Source organism: Lepidochelys kempii, chromosome 4, assembly GCF_965140285.1.
Source record: "Lepidochelys kempii isolate rLepKem1 chromosome 4, rLepKem1.hap1, whole genome shotgun sequence".
In the NCBI taxonomy this organism is placed as follows: Eukaryota; Metazoa; Chordata; order Testudines; family Cheloniidae; genus Lepidochelys; species Lepidochelys kempii.
Genome location: NC_136383.1, coordinates 125,044,078 through 125,062,905, shown reverse-complemented (window position 1 = coordinate 125,062,905; position 18,828 = coordinate 125,044,078). Strand labels below are relative to the sequence as shown.

General features: G+C 42.1%; 1 long non-coding RNA gene across 2 annotated transcripts; it reads right to left on the bottom strand.

Moving 5' to 3' along the window:
* Window positions 1-4,882: 4,882 nt before the first annotated feature.
* Window positions 4,883-10,967, bottom strand: LOC140910827 (uncharacterized). 2 transcript variants are annotated; one of them, XR_012158749.1, is made up of 2 exons: window positions 10,825-10,967; window positions 4,883-10,477 (listed from the first exon to the last, which is right to left on the bottom strand). It is a non-coding gene; the product is annotated as an uncharacterized LOC140910827 (long non-coding RNA). The 2 variants fall into 2 exon arrangements; XR_012158750.1 differs by having other exon boundaries at window positions 4,883-9,134.
* Window positions 10,968-18,828: the final 7,861 nt, after the last annotated feature.

Below are 18,828 nucleotides of genomic sequence, written 5' to 3'. Positions count from 1 at the left end.
GCGTTTTGTCATACCACCGTGGGTCCCACTGAAACCTATTTTAAAACCCTCCCAGTCCTGCACTGGCCCGTCACTTTCTCACCACCAAGCTGGTGTTTTTCTAAGGGACCATGTAGTAGCCTTGTTCAGCAGTCACAAGAGCTCTCCCCCACAGCGGTCATGGAACCTGCTGGGTTCAAGAGCATTCTGCTCCTTCCCCTGCTTACACAGGTCTCACACACAGCACCCTGTCCGCTGTCTGAATAGCGAGATGGGGAGAATTACACCCCATGGTGTACTCTGGGATACATGCGGTATTTTCTTCTGCTTCTGTCGTGTTGGGAGTGGCACCTTGATGTGTCTATTAAAAGCTAGAAACACTGCCTCTGGAAAGTTAGGTGCTCTCTTTGCATATTTAGCAGTATGGCCAAGATTTGTCATAGCGGCAAAATGGCATAAGGCTAGCTTCGTGCTATCTGAACAGCTTCTATAAGATTTGTTTGATATCCTAATAAAGAGCCTTTATTTGATAGTTAGACTGACCTAAAATGGACAAATATTAACTAACTAGTAATATGACTGGAAAGTCTCTTTTTAAGTTACGTTTACTTGCACAGTTCAGGTTGCACTGATTATACATACTCTGATTGTAAATCTGTTTCTTTTTCAGTGCAAAAATCCCAGGAGTCAAAATTAGTCTTTCAAGATTGGATCTGCTGATTCTCTACAATGTATGACTGAAGTCCTTGTTCTTTAATATTTCTTCTATACACAAAGATAGACTAGATATTTTCAAATATTAAATTAGCACTTTTAAAAACAATTAAAATCTACCTATTTGGCTGTCAACTGGAAACCTGTTCCTTAAAGGCCTGATGCAAAAACCACTGGCATTCTTGGGAGTCTTTCCACTGACATAACTGGTCTCTGGAGGCCAGGGGCCCTAAATCTCATTGTTAGAGTGTTTTGGGCTTTGCTGAAACACACCTAACCTCTAAAACTGATGCATTACCTGTAATATCAGAAAATACTAACTCAGCACCAGATTTTTAGTGGGCTGTAATATTAACATCCTGTATTATGCACTGAGAAAGGACTGTCCGCTTTTTATGGATATAAAGTTATATGATGGAATAGAACAACTAAGTACAAGAAGCAGTGAGGCAAAAAGGCATTCTTTAAAAACAGGAAGTTAAATCCTATTGAGAAAAATAGAAAGGAGCATAAATTCTGGCAAATGAATGTGTAAAAATATAATTAGGAAAGCCAAAAAAGAATTTGAAGAATAGCTAGCCAAAGACTCAAAAAGTAATAGCAAATATTTTTTGTAAGTACATCAGAAGCAGGAAGCCTGCTAAACAACCAGTGGGGCTACTGGATGATCAAGATGCTAAAGAAACACTCAAGGACAATAAGGCCATTGCGGAGAAACTAAATGAATTATTTGCATCAGTCTTCACGGCTGAGGATGTGAAGGAGATTCCTAAACCTGACCCATTCTTTTTAAGTGACAAATGTGAGGAACTGTCCCAAATTGAGGTGTCAATAGAGGAGGTTTTGGAAAAAACTGATAAACTAAACAGTAATAAGTCACCAGGACCAGATGGCATTCACCCAAGAGTTCTGCAGGAACTCAAATGTGAAATTGCCGAACTATTAACTGTAGTCTGTAACCTCTCATTTAAATCAGCTTCTGTACCAAATGACTGGAGGATAGCTAATGTGATGCCAAATTTTGAAAAAGGCTCCAGACATGATCCTGGCAATTACAGGCCAGTAAGCCTAACTTTAGTACCAGGTAAACTGGTTGAAACTATAGTAAAGAACAGAATTGTCAGACACATGGATGAACATGAGTTGTTGGGGTAGAATCAACATGTTTTTTGTAAAGGGAAATCATGCCTCACCAATCTACTAGAATTCTTTGAGGGGGTCAACAAGCAAAGGGGGATCCAGTGGATATAGCATACTTAAATTTTCACAAAGCCTTTGACAAGGTCCTTCACCACAGGCTCGTAAGCAAAGTAAGCTGTCATGGGATAAGAGGGAAGGTCCTCTCATGGATAGGTAACTGGTTAAAAGATAGGAAACAAAGGGTAGGAATAAATGGTCGGTTTTCAGAATGGAGAGGAAATAGTGGTGTCCCCCAGGAGTCTTTACTGGGACCAGTACTATTTAACATATTCATAAATGATCTGGAAAAAGGGTAAACAGTGAGGTAGGAAAATTAGCAGATGATTCAGAACTACTCAAGATGGTTAAGTCCAAAGAAGACGCAAAGAGTTACAAAGGGATCATAGAAGATTAGGTTGGGAAGAGACCTCAGGTGGTCATCTAGTCCAACCCCCTGCTCAAAGCAGGACTAACCCCAACTAAATCATCCCAGCCAGGGCTTTGTCAAGCTGGGCCTTAAAAACGTCTAAGGATGTAGATTCCACCACCTCCCTAGGTAACCCATTCCAGTGCTTCACCACCCTGCTAGTGAAATATAGTTTCTCCTAATATCCAACCTAGACCTCCCCAACTGTAACTTGAGACCATTGTTCCTTGTTCTGTCATCTGCTACCACTGAGAACAGCCTGGCTCCATCCTCTTTAGAACCCCCGTTCAGGTAGTTGAAGTTTGGTATCAAATTCCCCCATCACTCTTCTCTTCTGCAGACTAATTAAGCCCAGTTCCCTCAGCCTCTCCTCGTAAGTCATGTGCCCCAGCCCCCTGATCATTTTCGTTGTGCTCCGCTGGACTCACTCTAATTTGTCCACATCCTTTCTCTAGCGGGGGCCCAAAACTGGACGCAGTACTCCAGATGTGGCCTCACCAGTGCCGAATAGAAGGGAATAATCACTTCCCTCGATTTGCTGGCAATGCTCCTACTAATGCAGCCCAATATGCCATTAGCCTTTTTGGCAACAAGGGCACACTGTTGACTCATATCCAGCTTCTCGTCCACTGTAATTCCCAGGTCCCTTTCTGCAGAACTGCCGCTTAGCCAGTCGGTCCCCAGCCTGTAGCAGTGCATGGGATTCTTCTGTCCTAAGTGCAGAACTCTGCACTTGTCCTTGTTGAACCTCATCAGATTTCTTTTGGACCAATCCTCCAATTTGTCTAGGTCACTCTGGACCCTATCCCTACCCTCCACCGTATCTACCTCGCCTCCCAGCTTAGTGTCATCCGCGAACTTGCTGAGGGTGCAATCCATCCCATCATCCATATCACTAATGAAGATGTTGAACAAAACTGGCCCCAGGACCGATCCCTGGGGCACTCCGCTTGATACTGGTTGCCAACTAGACATCGAGCTGTTGATCACTACCCGTTGAGCCCGACAATCTAGCCAGCTTTCTATCTACCTTATAGCGGATAGAATTAATCCAGTCCATACTTGTTAACTTGCTGTCAAGAATACTGTGGGAGACCTCATCAAAAGCTTTGCTAAAGTCAGGGTATATCACGTCCTCCGCTTTCCCCATATCCACAGAGCCAGTTATCTCATCATAGAAGGCAAACAGGTTGGTCGGACATGACTTGCCCTTGGTGAATTCATGCTGACTGTTCTTGATCACCTTCCTCTCTTCCAAGTGCTTCCAAATGGATTTCTTGAGGACCTGCTCCATGATTTTTCCAGGGACTGAGGAGAGGCTGACTGGTCTGTAGTTCCCGGAGTCTCCTTCTTCCCTTTTTTAAAGATGGGCACTATATTTGCCTTTTTCCAATCATCCAGGACCTCCCCCAACGAGCTTTCCTTGCTTGGAGAAGCACCCATTTTAAATCTGACTCTGTCCTGTGTTTCTGCAGGTGCTGCAAGATGGGGGAGATCCAGGTTGCAGCCCCCAGCCCTGCGCTGTCAGCTTCTATATAGAGAAACAAACTCAATGACCCTTCTGGTAGAAAGCTCGGGAAGTATTGTTCAGTTCAGTAGCCCTTGTCAGGGTTCCTTCCCCACTTTGAACTCTAGAGTACAATGTGGGGACCTGCATTGTTAAGGAAAAGTTAGCACATGTGACTCCATTTTGGTTTGGGGCCCACCATTGTTTAAATGCCAGCACATTATACACCAGGAGGAGTAATCCTTAGATATTGAATCCCTGTGAAAATCCTCCTCCTTGTCTCCAGCCTGCCTTGACTCCCAGTATCTGGTTTTTGTCAGTCTCTAACTCCCTGTCTCTTGGCCTTGATGTGAGGCCTCCCATCCTGATAATAAAAGTTACTGATGCATGGCTTTAGGATCATGCTGTGTAATTAACATAATGGTATAGCACGAGGAATGCACCAAGCAGGGATAGGTGGTAGATAAGACAAGGGTTTGTTTATTGGCTAAGGTTTCTGATGCACGAGGGCAACATGCTTTGCTAAAAGGTATATAACTTTTGTATAATCTGCATTCAGGGTCCCCTCCTGACTAGCAGGGGGGCACCACGCTCGAGCGTAATAAACTTAGTGTCTTTTGGGAACTCTGAAGTTGTGGACTTTGTTTCTGTGCCTCAGCCTAGATTCGAACTGTGCGTGACCTATCAGGTATAATTCGCAGCACTGGTGTGCGTGTCCTATCAGGTATAATTCGCAGCACTGGTGTGCGTGTCCTACCAGGTGTAATTCGTAGCACTTGTGTGCGTGTCCTACCAGGTGTAATTCGTAACAGCATGAAAGACCCCCCTAAGCTTATTTCTACCAGCTTAGGTTAAAACTTCCCCAAGGCACAAAGTCTTTGCCCTTGGATTAGGTAAACGCTGCCACCACCAAGTGATTTAACAAACAAACAATCAGGGAAAGGACCACTTGGAGTTTCTATTTCCTCAAAATATCCCCCCAAGCCTTTACACCCCCTTTCCTGGGGAGGCTTGAGAATAAACAAGATGAGCACAGACCAGCCTTGGATTTTTAAGACCCAAAAAACCCAATCAGATTCTTAAAAAACAGAACTTTATTAGGAGAACAAAAAAGATAAGAGAACAACTCTGTAAGATCAGAATGGAAGATAATCTTACAGGCAGTCAGATTCAAAACATAGAAAATCCCTCTAGGCAAAAATTTAAGTTAAAAAAAGACACAAAAACAGGAATACACATTTCCTCCAGCACAGCAAATTTTACAAGCCAAAACAAAGAAAACCTAACGCATTTTCTAGCTAGATTACTTACTAACTTTACAGGAGTTGGAGGGCTTGCATCTTTGATCTGTTACTGGCAAAGGTATCACACAGACAGACAAATGCCTTCCCCCCTCTCCCAGATTTGAAAGTATCTTGTCCCCTCATTGGTCATTTTGGGTCAGGTGCCAGCCAGGTTACCTGAGCTTCTTAACCCTTTACAGGTAAAAGGATTTTGCCTCCGGTCAGGAGGGATTTTATAGCACTGTATACAGAAAGGTGGTTACCCTTCCCTTTATATTTCTGACAGCCCTTGATTGCTATGTCACAGATTTTCAAATATAGTCTGTTCACTGACTGTCAAGCCTGTGATACAAAATGGATGCTGTAACACGTAAAGAAAGCTACCATCATAAATGTCATTCACAAAACAAAATGGAGTTCATAATTTGATAATTTCTCAAACTGAGTCTGGTACTCCCTTGCTCAGGCATTTACCTATCAACTGGGCTTTACAGCCTTAGCCAGATAGCACGATCCAGTAGATAGCACACAGAAGAGGAAATCAGTGAGACCTAGGGTCTTATCTTGTCTCTGCCACTGATCATCTATCTTACCTTGGGCTAGTCACTTCAACTCCTTGTGCCTCTGTTTCCCTTTTGTCTGTCTTGTCTATTGAGAGTATCAGCTCTTTGGACAGGGACTAGCCTAGCATAGTCGGGTCCTGATCTAGGTTGGGATTGCTACTGTACATGTGATATTAAGAATAGTGTTGCCCCTTTTTGACTTGAGAACTTAGTCAAATTTTGGGGCTCTGGGGATGTTCTAGTTGGGATTAGAAATTGGTCATATTTGGGTATTTCTTTGCAGTTTTTTTAATTTGCAAAGAATGTACAAAGTCCTGTGTCTGCACATGCAGAATCAAAACCAAAAGGAACAGTTTAACATCTTACAGCTTAAAGCCTCTTTAGCTAACAGAGCCAAAGGCCCTCTCTCCAGCTTTTCCCAGGGTCATACTTTGCTCACAGGCTGCTGCTTGGTTCTCTTGTTTTTCCCTTTGCTGTTCTGTCTGTTCTTGTCTGTTTTCAGTTTGTGTGTTGTGTTCTGTCCCACACCCACCTGGTTGTAATACGCAGTGGAACTCTGTGCCCACAAGGTGCTAATTTCTGGGCTGACTCTGAGAATACAAGAACTGGGGGTCACCAAATGAAATTAATAGGCAGCAGGTTTAAAACAAACAAAAGGAAGCATTTCTTCACTCAACACATAGTCAACCCATCAAACTCTTTGCCAGAGGATGTTGTGAAGGCCAAGACAATAACAGGGTTCAAAAAAGAACTAGGTAAATTCATGGAGGATAGGTCCATCAATGGCTATTAGCCAGGATGGGCAAGGATGGTGTCTTTAGCTTCTGTTTGCCAGAAGCTGGGAATGGGTGACAGGGGATGGATCACTTGATGATTACCTGTTCTGTTCATTCCCTCTAGGGCATCTGGCATTAGCCACTGTTAGAAGACAGGATCCTGGGCTAGATGGACCATTCGTCTGACCCAGTATGGCCATTCTTATGTAATATACAATGGAAAACTTAGTTTAAGATATACTATGTATTAGCCTTTCACATGATTTTCAGATATCTTTGCTAGTTAACACATATCAGAAAAGATTAATCTGTAAAGGAACAAGTTCTCGAGTAAACCACATAATAGTGCTATATGTTTAACTTGAAGATTTGTTCCTTTACAGACTAATCTTTTCTATTTGATACTGCAGAGAAGTGATAATGAATTAGAGAATTTTCATTATGGTCTATTGCTGTAAAAGCTGGATTGTGATGTCATTGCAGAATGAAGGGAAGTGAGCACACAGGAAAGCCACTATTGAAACTATGTTGTCAATAGAGAATTAAAAAATTCTCCTTCTTAGTAATAAGGTTAAAATGTACACTCTATTGATGTGTAGTTGAATGGATTATAAATAATTTGACTTCCTAGTCCAAAGGATAGAAATACAGTGGATTCAAGTAAAGGTAAAAAACAGTACTGTATTGACAGCACCATTCGGGCTATTACCCATAAGAACAGGCTCTGCAGAAAGCCTGCCCAGCTTCCCCTGCTTGTCATGGATGAGATTAATGTAGTGAGTTCCAATCCAGACCACAGACTGGCCTACTAATTGCCTCACTGGAGTAGTAGTACTGGGAGAGATTAAATTTTTCATTCTCCAATTTTATTTTTTTAGTCATCTTTAAATACACACTTTGACAACAGCATGTTTTACTGCCATGCAGGAGAGGAATTAAGGAGAAATTTCTTGTTGAAATCTATAATTTTGTTTGCTCAGCAGTAGCAACACCCAGCTACTTAAGCTGCTGTTGACTCATGTTAAGGGTCATGCACTGTGAGATCTTCTCATTTCAGGCATTGGGATAAATGCACAGGAACTGAGAAAAATATTGACCACAGAATAAAGGAATAGTCACAGGAACAGAATATTTATCTGGCTAGACTGGCCAGAAGTTTGGAGTAAACAGTTAGTTCATAGGCATCCCCAATCCACAAACAAAATATAGTAGGAAATTTAAGTAATTAAGAACTTGCCTTACTATTTTATATTTGCCTCATTATTTTATCTTTAGCACCCCCACTTCTCTGGTCTGAATACATTGTAAGGGGTATATGGTCTTCTGATGTGATAAAGCTGACAAATTTTAAACTCCAAATAAAATACGGTACTCTTATACCTCAATTTCCCTCCAAAAGTAGCCATAGACTGTTATATTTGGTTTGATAGTCTGGCTAAGCACTAGACTTGTGCTACTTCTCCTGCCACTAAAATAAGTTCACCTGTACGGTGAAATACAGTAATTGTTTTATATCACATTGCTTCCAGCATTAAATGAAGAATTCCTTCTCCAATTAAAACCAGAAGCGATTAGCAGCTCATTTTGGGTAATTTAAGTCAAACACAAACTCAAACTCTTCAATCAAATAATCATTTCTGTAAGATGCTCCAACGTGTAGGCTGCACTTCATACCTCTCCAGGTTGTAGTCTGGATGTCTGTACCAGCTTTTGCCATCATCAGACATGAAGGAAAAGAATCATTCTGTTTTCTGCATTTCCATACTGGGGAAGGGGTACTGCAAATTTCTGTAATCCACATTTGTTACATTTATTTCTTTTGCACTTTCCATTGATCATTTGAGGTATGTGATCTGGGTTTATTTTGTAGACCTTTTTCATGTGCATTTACTATCTATGCCATTTAGGAGTTTTCTACCTACTTACAGCATGAAACTCAAAAAATAGCTGGGGAAATACTGAAGAATATTTTGTGTTATTTTCTACCCACTTAACTGTTTTTGAACAGGATCATTTCGTGGCCATGAAAAAAATTTGTTAACTCAGTTCATTTGCTGGTATACAACTGTCTACATCAGAGAACTCACCATCACCAGACTTGGCTTGCAAGCTAAACTACTCTCAAACCTGCAGGCAGTCACTTTAGCGTCAGAATTAAGGCACGCTAATGGACTATGCAAGGAACCTTACGACCAGTGTCCATCCTGTTCTGTGGGGGAAGTAGGGAGGAAGAGTACTATTTATCCAAGGCTGTCACTCTTGCTCATTAAAGGTGCCATACATTTGGCAGTTAAGATTCAAGGGGTACACACCCCCTAGAATTTTACTACAGAAAGATACAACTATCCAAAATGCTTCCCTTATCGATGGTTAATTATACTGATGTTTAATACTGGTATTGTGTCACATTCAATACTTTATACTAAAAGAGGAGAGCACATGCTGCAATGTGTCTAAGCACAGAGTTAAAAAATCGGGCAGTTATGGCCTGCATTCCTTCCTATATTAAACTGCTTACTAATACAAACTGATGACAGCAGCCTGTTTTGGATTGTTGCAGTAAATCCAACAGGAATTATATTTCTTCAGTGTTTGTATTGATTTTCATATAAATTTCTTTTCTGCTTTTCATCAGACATTGAAGAATCAGGGCCATCCCCATGTCTGCAGTTCCATTCCTGAGAACTGCCTGAAGGTACTGCACTACTGAAAAACAAAAACCAGTAATTAGGAAACGACATGAGTACTTGCCTGTCAGCTTTGCCCAACACGCTACTGGAATTGCAATAACAACTAGCTCCCATTATAATTCCCGAGACTGAGGGAGTGGTAATGACAAAAAATGGTACGCAGATTACAGCACTGCTGCGGAAGTGATTTACAAAATACAGCGGCAGAAATGAAAAAGACACAATCCTGATCATACTTCTCTCAATTAACTAGCTCAATTCCAACAAATATTTGGAAAGGCTGGCTTTATTAGCCAACATCTTATACAGAGACTCAAACTTCAAAGTTCTTAATAGTGGAAAAAAGCCCAAAAGAAATTCTTCACCCCAAGAAATATAACAGTTCATTCACTTCAGTAGCAATTACCATTGATCAGTCTGGATAAAGAGATCAGCATCAACATCTCAGTGATCGTTCTAAATGTCTCCTAAAATTCTCTTATAAATAAATAAGAAGGGCGGAGGGCAAAATAGTTCAGAAGTTCCCATGGCCTGACTCATGTGGAGAAGAGGGGCACTTTACCATCAAGGCCCAATGCTGGGGAAAGGCAATCACCAATTCAACAAAGCTTCCATGAACTTGCAATCTTCCCCAGAAAAGCAGAGGAACTTTATCTTGCTGCCACTGGGGCAGAGACACACGGAAATGGAGCTAGCTACTGTGGGGGAGCAAAGGCTTCATTCCCCGAGTGATTAGCTGGGAAAAAGTCTAGGGTTAAGTGTTGGGAAAAGTTTTAAAATTGTGAGAAAAGTAGACAATGAAACAAGATGCCAAAGGAGATTGTAGAAGATCCCTTCTAGGAAGTAGTCAAGACTTGGACTAGCTCTCTGCCCCCTCCAGGCATACTTTACTATGCCCCTTTCAGAAGTCTGATTTGTCTTTCTGTTTTTCACTTGTGAGCCTTGTCTGAAGCCAGAGCCCTGGGCAGCAGTGCTAAAGCATGTAACTTAGCTTTGCGGAGCCCCTTGTGGCATGAGACCCAGGGCAACTGGACTGCTTGCCATCCCTTAACGCCGGCCCTGCATTTGCGACCCTTCTAAACCCGTCCTGTAACTCCCCTGGAATTGCAACCCCCTGGCTGAGAACCACTGCTTTAGGGAAAATAAGACCAACCCTGCTGTGAAGCAGTAGATTAGAGAGAGTGCAAATTGTGTGATCTATACGCATGTTGGCTGCAGATCTCATTTTTCTTCAGCAGGTGGGTCCCAAGCATGCAAAACTATCTTCCACAGTCTGATCTGCTGGTACCAGAATCCCCGGCTGTACTTTTCTTAGATGTGTTGGGAGTCCTAGGATGAACTCCTGGTATTGGTTGGTTGCTATATATACACACACAATAATGTTAAAATTTTCACCCTGCAAACATGTTTTAAATGCGTTAACTTACCCAAGCATCAATAACCTATTAAATCACATTCTCATTAAACCTTTATGGCTTAACTGAAATATGCTAAAATTGATCCACCACTAGTAGTGTCAGAAATATGAAATAGGATAGGAGCACATGGTTAACAGTTCGTATTAGCACCGCATCATACAAGAAGTTATTATAAAGATTGTTACACTTCCTGCAGCATGGTGTCCTTTAAATGGGGTGGGGGATTTCAGAAGACTACCAAGATGCTGTGGACAGTGGTGTTGGCAATTCAGTAGGTGGCATGCTTACCAATGAGTCAGCATTGAACAAGTGCTCCAAGAATGGTGTTAGGAAACATTGTGAAGCTGGATGGGACGTCTTTCATGTAAGATCTAGAACTGGAAAACTGCCCACTGATGATCATTGGGGAGCCAAAGGCACTCTTTAACCTTTTCTCCACTACAAAAATAAAAACCATGTTTAAACATGGCTGTAGCCACATCATGTTAGAGTAGGATTCATGCATAGGGAAGAAAAGGTTTAAAAAGGAACTAGATAAATTCATGGAGGATAGGTCCAGCGATGATCTGCCAAAATCTTAACAACGGGTTCCCTCCTCACCCCACGAGGGGGTCATTGCCCACCCCCGCCCCCTGGGACTCCTGCCCCATCCAGCCCCCCTGCATTCCTTGACCCCCCCCCAGGACCCCTGCCCCATCCACTCCCCTCCCTGTCCCCTGACTGCCCCCAGAAATGGGCAGGAGGGTCTCGTGGGTCACCATAGTGGGTGCCCACCCCACCCCTAAGAGCCAGAGGGACCTGCCGGGGGGCGAGGTGGGGAGTCCCGGCGGTGCTTACCTGGGGCAGCTCCCAGGAAGCATCCGGCAGGTCCCTCTGGCTCCTAGGGGTGGGGGAGCGTAGCTAGTGGGGGAGCAGGGGGAGCGACCAGTCCCCCCACTGATCACATCAAAAGTGGCCCCTTAGGCGCCAACTCCATGGGTGCTCTGGGCTGGAGCACCCACGGGGAAAATTTGGTGGGTGCATAGCACCCACCGGCAGCTCCCCGACCCGCGCCTGGCCCCAGCTCACCTCACCTCTGCTCCGCCTCCGCTTCCTCCCTTGAACGTGCCGCCCCGCTCTGCTTCTCCACCCCCCCCCCGGCTTCCCGCGAATCAGCTGTTCCCCTGCGCACACACCCCCAGGTTACCTGCTGCGGCACGGGCGGCCGTCCTCGCGCCCCTCCCGCCCCAGCTCCTCCGCCTCCCTGGGCCTGAGTGCGAAGCCGCCGCCTGCTTCTCAGCCCGCCCCGGCTTCCCGCGCGAACAGCTGATTCATGAGAAGCCTGGGCGGGAGAAGCAGAGCAGGGTGGCGCATTCAGCGGAGGAGGCGGAGGCGGAGCAGAGTTGAGCTGGGGGTGTGGCGGGGAGCTGCCAGTGGGTGCTCTGCACCCACCAAATTTTCCCCTTGGGTGCTCCAGTGCTGGGGCACCCATGGAGTCAGCGCCTAAGGTGCCACTTTTGGCCGGTTGTTAAATTTAGAAGCCCTTTTAGAACCGGTTGTCCCTCACGGAACAACTGGTTCTAAAAGGGCTTCTAAATTTAATGGATCACTTGATGATTATCTGTTCTGTTCATTCCTTCTGGGGCAGCTGGCATTGGCCACTGTCTGAAGACAGGATACTGGACTAGCTGGACCGTTCATCTGACCCAGTATGGCCATTCTTATGTTCTTACCTCAAGAAAACAAACTTTGTAAAGGCATGTTATTAACTTGTTTAACTCTACTAGCTACCAAGGCTAAAGCATGATGATGTTTTATTCCTGTATGACTGGATACAAAAAAAACCCACCTTCATAACGTTTGGCCATAACAATGTTGATTATGGTTATTTTTATAAAGAGCTATTTGTAAAGAATAGGGGAGATGAACTTCAGTGTCCTGTCCAAATTTCATCTGATATTTTTTTTCTGCCTATACAGCTTACCCAGCACATTTTACTGAATATGACATTCTTCACTTCCTGCCCTCAAACTATCAAGTAGCATTGCTGTGCTCAGTTAAACAAATGCCAGATTTCACCCTGGAGCTAGCTGCCTTTCCATAGCCGAAATGATCTCGTCTGTACAGTTTGTAAAGCACTTTGAGACCCTTTGGGAGAAAAGGTTTCATATGAAGCCGTGCCCATCATCATATTGTGGAAAACTTTCAGGTTATTTACAGTACCTCTCAGAGGATTTGTATAGTAATCTTTTCTGCCTGGTGTCCCAAGGAACTAAGGTAATACACAGAAATATTTGTTTAACCGGAAGGTTTGCTCTTTTCCAGCCTTACTCCTCTTATTGATCCTGCAGTGGCAACAATACATTACAGACAAGTGGGACTTATAATACATGATACAATTGTGTTGCAGGATCAGAAGAGAGCAGCAGCAGTAAGATGTCACCCATGCACAAAACACCTGCATTTCCACGTGTTCCTGCTTACTGGTTTCTGAGCTCTTCCGCTGATTGTTTACATAGAGGACGGGGCTGACTGGAAATCCACATTTGGATGGCATGACTTACAGGCTCTGGTTTCTCCTTTTGCTAGGTTAACAAACAGAAAGGAGCAAAAGAATTAGGGCTTAATCTATTGTGGTATCTACACTGAGCTTGTCTACATTTCAGTGCTAAACCCTGTTCAGCCTCCAGTCAGCTAACGTGATTGCTGACAATCATGTTCTGACACAATTGTATACTGCAGGCCAGGCCTGCTAGAACAGAAGAGTCACAGGAAGCGGGATCGAGCACAAAAATATTAAAAATCTTCATTATTAGCAAAATAGACAATAAAATGTTCTTTCTCCAGCCAAATTTGCTTATGTGGAGAATTTCTCTTTAGGTTTGCTATTTGAACACAGTTCTTAGTCAAGGATTTATTCATAAAACGTATCAAATCAACCTAATGGAAAAAAGCAAGCAGTGCACTGAACTGAATGCATGAGTTGCAAATATTCACCTAACAGGGATTTGAAATGCACACAAGTTATTTTGGAATTTCTTTAACGTGTCTGTGATATGCAAGTGTGTTGTTTCCAAAAGTGATCTGTTTTATTCTTCTCATCAGAATAATTTCATCCATTTCCTTTTCCTCTGATCTAGTAGAGTCATTTAAAACAGACCTAGAAAAAGAGTTAGAAATCTTTTTTTTTTCAAATGGTGCCAGAAGTCTGATGTTTAGGTGCTAGAACTATGGACATTGTTTGGGGCACTGGGCTAAATCTTCTTTCATTTTCACCTGTGTAGACTAGGAGAATTGAAGCACATGGAGCTACACAGTGAAAAACTAAAATGAGAAGAGTCAGGCCCTCTCCATTTTTATCAAATTTATTGGTTAAGTGATTGTTTAGTTAACATGTTTTTGCCATTTGCAGTAGTATGGACATCTTAATATCAGAAATTTATGATTAGATCCAAAATAAGGAAACCAAGTAATAGCTAATTCTAGCATGCGTGCATAACCTCCTTCTTGAAATACAAGTTTTTGGGCTCAATATGGGGGTAACTGGGCAAAATGTACATGAGATATACAAGAGGTCAGACTACATGATCTAATGGTCCCTTCTGGCCTTAAACTCTATGGATCTATGAAAAGAGAAAGGAAAGAGTTCCTTTTTGTATTGGAAAATACTTCTGGAAAATATGAAAAGTTTACTCTACATAGAGGTTATGCAATTTAGTGTTTACAAGCAAGAGCAATTAGGTGGATGGTGTCAGCAGCTTCTGAAGTACTGAACAGGATTTTTTAGCTCTTCAAGTTTCCTTTTAGACTTGGGAAGAAAGGCTGGGCATTTGGTTTCGGCCATGCTAAGTGTAGCCTGATGGTGAGAAATCTGGAAGGAGATGTTGGAGAGGCAGGATAATACAGAGGTGTTTACGAGTCTTCACTAGTGCATGTAAAGTGCCTGAAAATCATGAGACAGAAGGCACTAGAAATGCAAAGTATTATTATTAAATAATCACACAGCACTTACTTGGCAATTTTTTTATTAATTGGTGTCCTTATTGTTTTGCCTTCCTCAGTTGTACTTCCCCAGTCTGAGCAATTTGAAAGGGGCCTAGAGCCTGCGGATGTTGAAAAACTGAAAAATAATTAAGCCTCCACACTGACATTTGTTCCTCAATTTCCCCTGCTAATTTATCACTTAACTGACAGCAACCTAGCCTATATTTGACACCCCAGCTTCATGGCAGTGTCAGGTAGTACAGAACTTGATATTACTTCAAGTCAAAGTGATGGTATCCAGGCTCCTTACTGCATCTTGTCATTTTCAAAACTGAGCAGCCAAGCAAACATAGACTAAGGAGAGAGAGGAAGGTTTCTTTATGAAACAGTGTTCTCACCATTTGAGCAAATTTAATTGTTAACAGAATACCAGTTATGTTTCATACTTTTCCTGAATTTCTTTTCAGAGTTGGAGGCTGTATGATTTGTCATCTAAAGCAAAATAATGGGAGCTGGGAAATTTCTACTTCAGTAAGTGGTTGAGCCACTAACATCCCTGTGACCTTGTAGAAACTCACCCAACTCCCTAATGTTTAAATCAAACAAACTGAAAACTGGGTAGTGTTGCAATAGGTTAGGACAGTAGGAGGCCATGTGTCCTAACTAGACCTGTTCACCTTTGTTGTGTTAGTACCTCATAAATGCCATCCATGCCTGTGTCCTTTAGTGTTATACATTATAACCATATCCTCTCAAGTCCTTGTATTTCAATACATTACAGTTGGTGTTGGTAGTAATACAGTTAAAGTTGCTCAAGTTACGTATAACAGAATGATTCTGAGTGGGTGTACAAATAGAGTCCTCCTAAACTATTTCACATCTCTTTCAACTCCTCCTACCTCTCAAGATTTGCAGGAAGGTCTCTAGTTTGACCTGTGACACAATATTCAAATAATTAGGATATTCTTAATGTGGAAACTGCTCTCCAAGACATTAGTACCTCTACTAGCATAATCTTGATTTTCCTATCTTCTCCTCAGTAATAATCCAAGAGACCCTTTTATTATCTTTGTTGCCCACTTTGATACCCACTTTTCAGTTCAGTAAATTTCATGTACCATGGTCCTCAAAACTGTACAAAATACTCCTAGCCTTTTGTTCAGCAATATCATTCATGCTCTCTTCCAGGTTGCATTCCACTTATTTGCATACATTCCAGCACTTTGTTTGCTTTTGTTTCTGCTGCCAGACACCAGGAAGTATATGCTTATCTCCACCATTTCCCTATACCCGCTCTTTTAAAATTTGCAACAGTAAAAACACAGAACACTTTGGAAACTAGTTACCACATCTGATCTCATTTTGAGTTGTCACCAGTGAATGACAATAAATACTTACTACCAGATTGTGCTATCACTGAATGGGTTGAACACGTTAACAAAGAAAGAGGTTTCTATTTACACGCAATGTGACTGTCCACACTCATGGCAAGGGACATATTGACAAAGTACAGAATTTAAAACATATGGCTTCCCATTACTGCAGAAGAAACTTTTCAGGATTCCAGCAATTACAGTTTCCTCAGTTACTATCTCATCAAGTAATTTTTTTTCCTTTTAAAATAAAGTGTTTGCTGATTTTATTACATTAACTTAACCTATTATGTAGCCAGACTGAAAGCTGTACTCCCGTATAATAGAAGTCAAATAGATAGATCATCTTTTGCTGGTTTGACACTATTAGATTAAATGTTTTATAATAAAAAGTTCAAGGCTACAAATTCAGAAAGTTGTATTCTTATTTAAAGGAAAAAAGGGACAATGGCACCTCATTGTGTGTTGTTTCAATGTCAAGCACTGAATCTGTAGAATCTTCAGATGCCCCTACATGCAGTCTATGCCATACTGGTATTCATCAGACATAAGGAATCTGAATCATTTCTGTCTTTGCAACCAACAAACTGGAGGTTGTAAACTGCTGAAAAGTTTGAAAAATAAAATAAAAAGTCTTCCATTAGCAATCAAGTTAAATGTCACTGCAACTTCAACCTACCAAAATGCAACTAAAGTGGCAGCACTACTTGAAGGTTATCATCAGTCAAAATTCCCAAATAAGGTAAGATTTGGTATAAAGATTTTTTTAATAGAGGGCTGTAGCACTGTTTAAATGATCTGAACAATGTAACTACAGCTCTAGGGAAATACCATTCTAAGGCTATGTCTACACTACACAGCTTTTAATGTCTAACAAATGTCTAGACATTAAATAGTCACACTATGGTAGTGGCACAAACTAGTGTAACTAATGCCTGAATTTTCAGAAATGCATGCCCAACACTACTGTGCATGGAAACTGGGGATTTGCATGTAAATATACAATACCTACTGTACGGATATTGTGTGTGCACAAGGGAATGTAGAAGTGCACACACACTTTTTAGGATTTCCACCTTCAATCTGTCTCCAGGAAATTATTATTCTATAAATAAATATTTTATTTTACAAAATGAGTTTGGCTATTTTTAAAGATGAACAGTAAGAAGAACTGTTCTAAATATTGCTTTTATGCTTACACATGTTAACGGGACAGGGTGGATGGAACATACTTTTAAAGTGATTCTTCAATGCAAGTTATTACTTTCCGTGGAAGAGAGAAAAAGGACCTTATTTCACCATATACTTCTCAGGCCATCGACCTGATGAAACCACAAAAATGGATGTCCATTTCTACACTATATCACTTAGTCTCCATTAAAGTATGCAAGTCAATTAAAAAGTTAGGGGCGTTGTGTAGTAAGAGGCCATTGGCCCATTGTTCATTTTCTACTAGCTCTAAAGGTAAAGCTCATTGAGGTTTGAAAACACTCGGTTCTCTAGTCTAACATATCCAATAAGATGTCTGCAGAACTTAGAGACATGTTGGACTCATTCAAACAATCTAAACTTCAGAAGTTGTTGGTTTTAGGAATTTATGTCAATTAGTATTCATGACATTACAAAAACCACTTTATTTAGTAAATATTAGTGAGTCTTCTAAGACAGGGGATCTCACAACAAATTTTTGATGGCCTCAGAGTGTGGCCACCAACTCTTCCTGGTGGCTGGTCTGACAAATTTTCCTAAAATACTTAATTAACGTTAGGAAAAACAAATAAATAAGCACATATGCATGCCCAAATCATTGTAATTTATTTATGTAGGGTTTTTTCCCCCTGCAGACTCAATAATAAAAACAATGTACAGTTGTATTTTGGTGTCTCAGCCCCCGCTGCCATCCCCAGCCCCCCACAGATCCCTCCCCAGGCTCCCAATCACCCCCCTGCTCCCCTGGACCTCACATCCCAGGCTCATCCCACTCCATGCCTCTTGACCACGGTGTCTGGTAAGGCCAGCACTGCTGAAGTGCCATTGCCCTGGGCTGAAGCCCAGAGCGGGAGCCCTATGGCTGGAGCCAAGGAAGGGTCCAAGGGGGCCTGAAGCTTCACCAGCCGGCACGGGGGAGTGAAGCCCAGAGCCCCCGAGCTGAAGATTGGCAGGGGGAGGGGCCAAAGCATGGAGCCCACTGTCAGAGCTCCAGGGCTCAAGGAGGGGCTGAAGCCCACTTTTGGCTGAACCAGAGGAGGGGGCTGAAGCCCACCTCTGGAGTCCTGCAGCTGAAGGGGGAAAAATGTGGGCTGAAGCCCTCCCCTGGAGCATCTGGACACTGCAGGGATGCACTTCTGTTTGACCCCTCCCCCATCTCTGCCCAGGAGGCTGTCATGGCCACAGGAAAACACTCAGGTGACCGCATGTGGCCACAGTGGCCGCATTTGAGAAACACTGTACTTCTGTAGATACAGCACTACCCTTAAAAGATGCAAGAATATTTTACATTTATGTGTATTAGTGCATTTGGTATACTACAATATTATAAAGTGTTACTAAGCTCTATTCTTATGACACAAAGATCCACTGAAATTAAAACTTCCAGTCACCTCAAAGAGAGGCTTTTTATAGTTAAAAAAGTAAAGAAATATATAGTGAATCTACTGGGCAAGCTGCTCAGATAGGAAAGCTTGTATTAAAAAGACATACTGGCAATCATCTTATTTTTACTTTATTAAAAAAATACTCTGCAGTTCTATAGTGCTTTTCATCCAAGGATCTCAAATTCCTTATGAATTAAGCTTCATAACACCTCTCCAGTAAAAGATTATTATTCCAAGTGGGAAAACAGACATAGAAATTGAGTGACTGTCAGTGAGAAAGCCACGGTCAGACTACCCATTTCCCTGCTGCGCCTACTCCATTAAAGACCACACCTCCTTACCATTGTGTTATGCAAACTTGA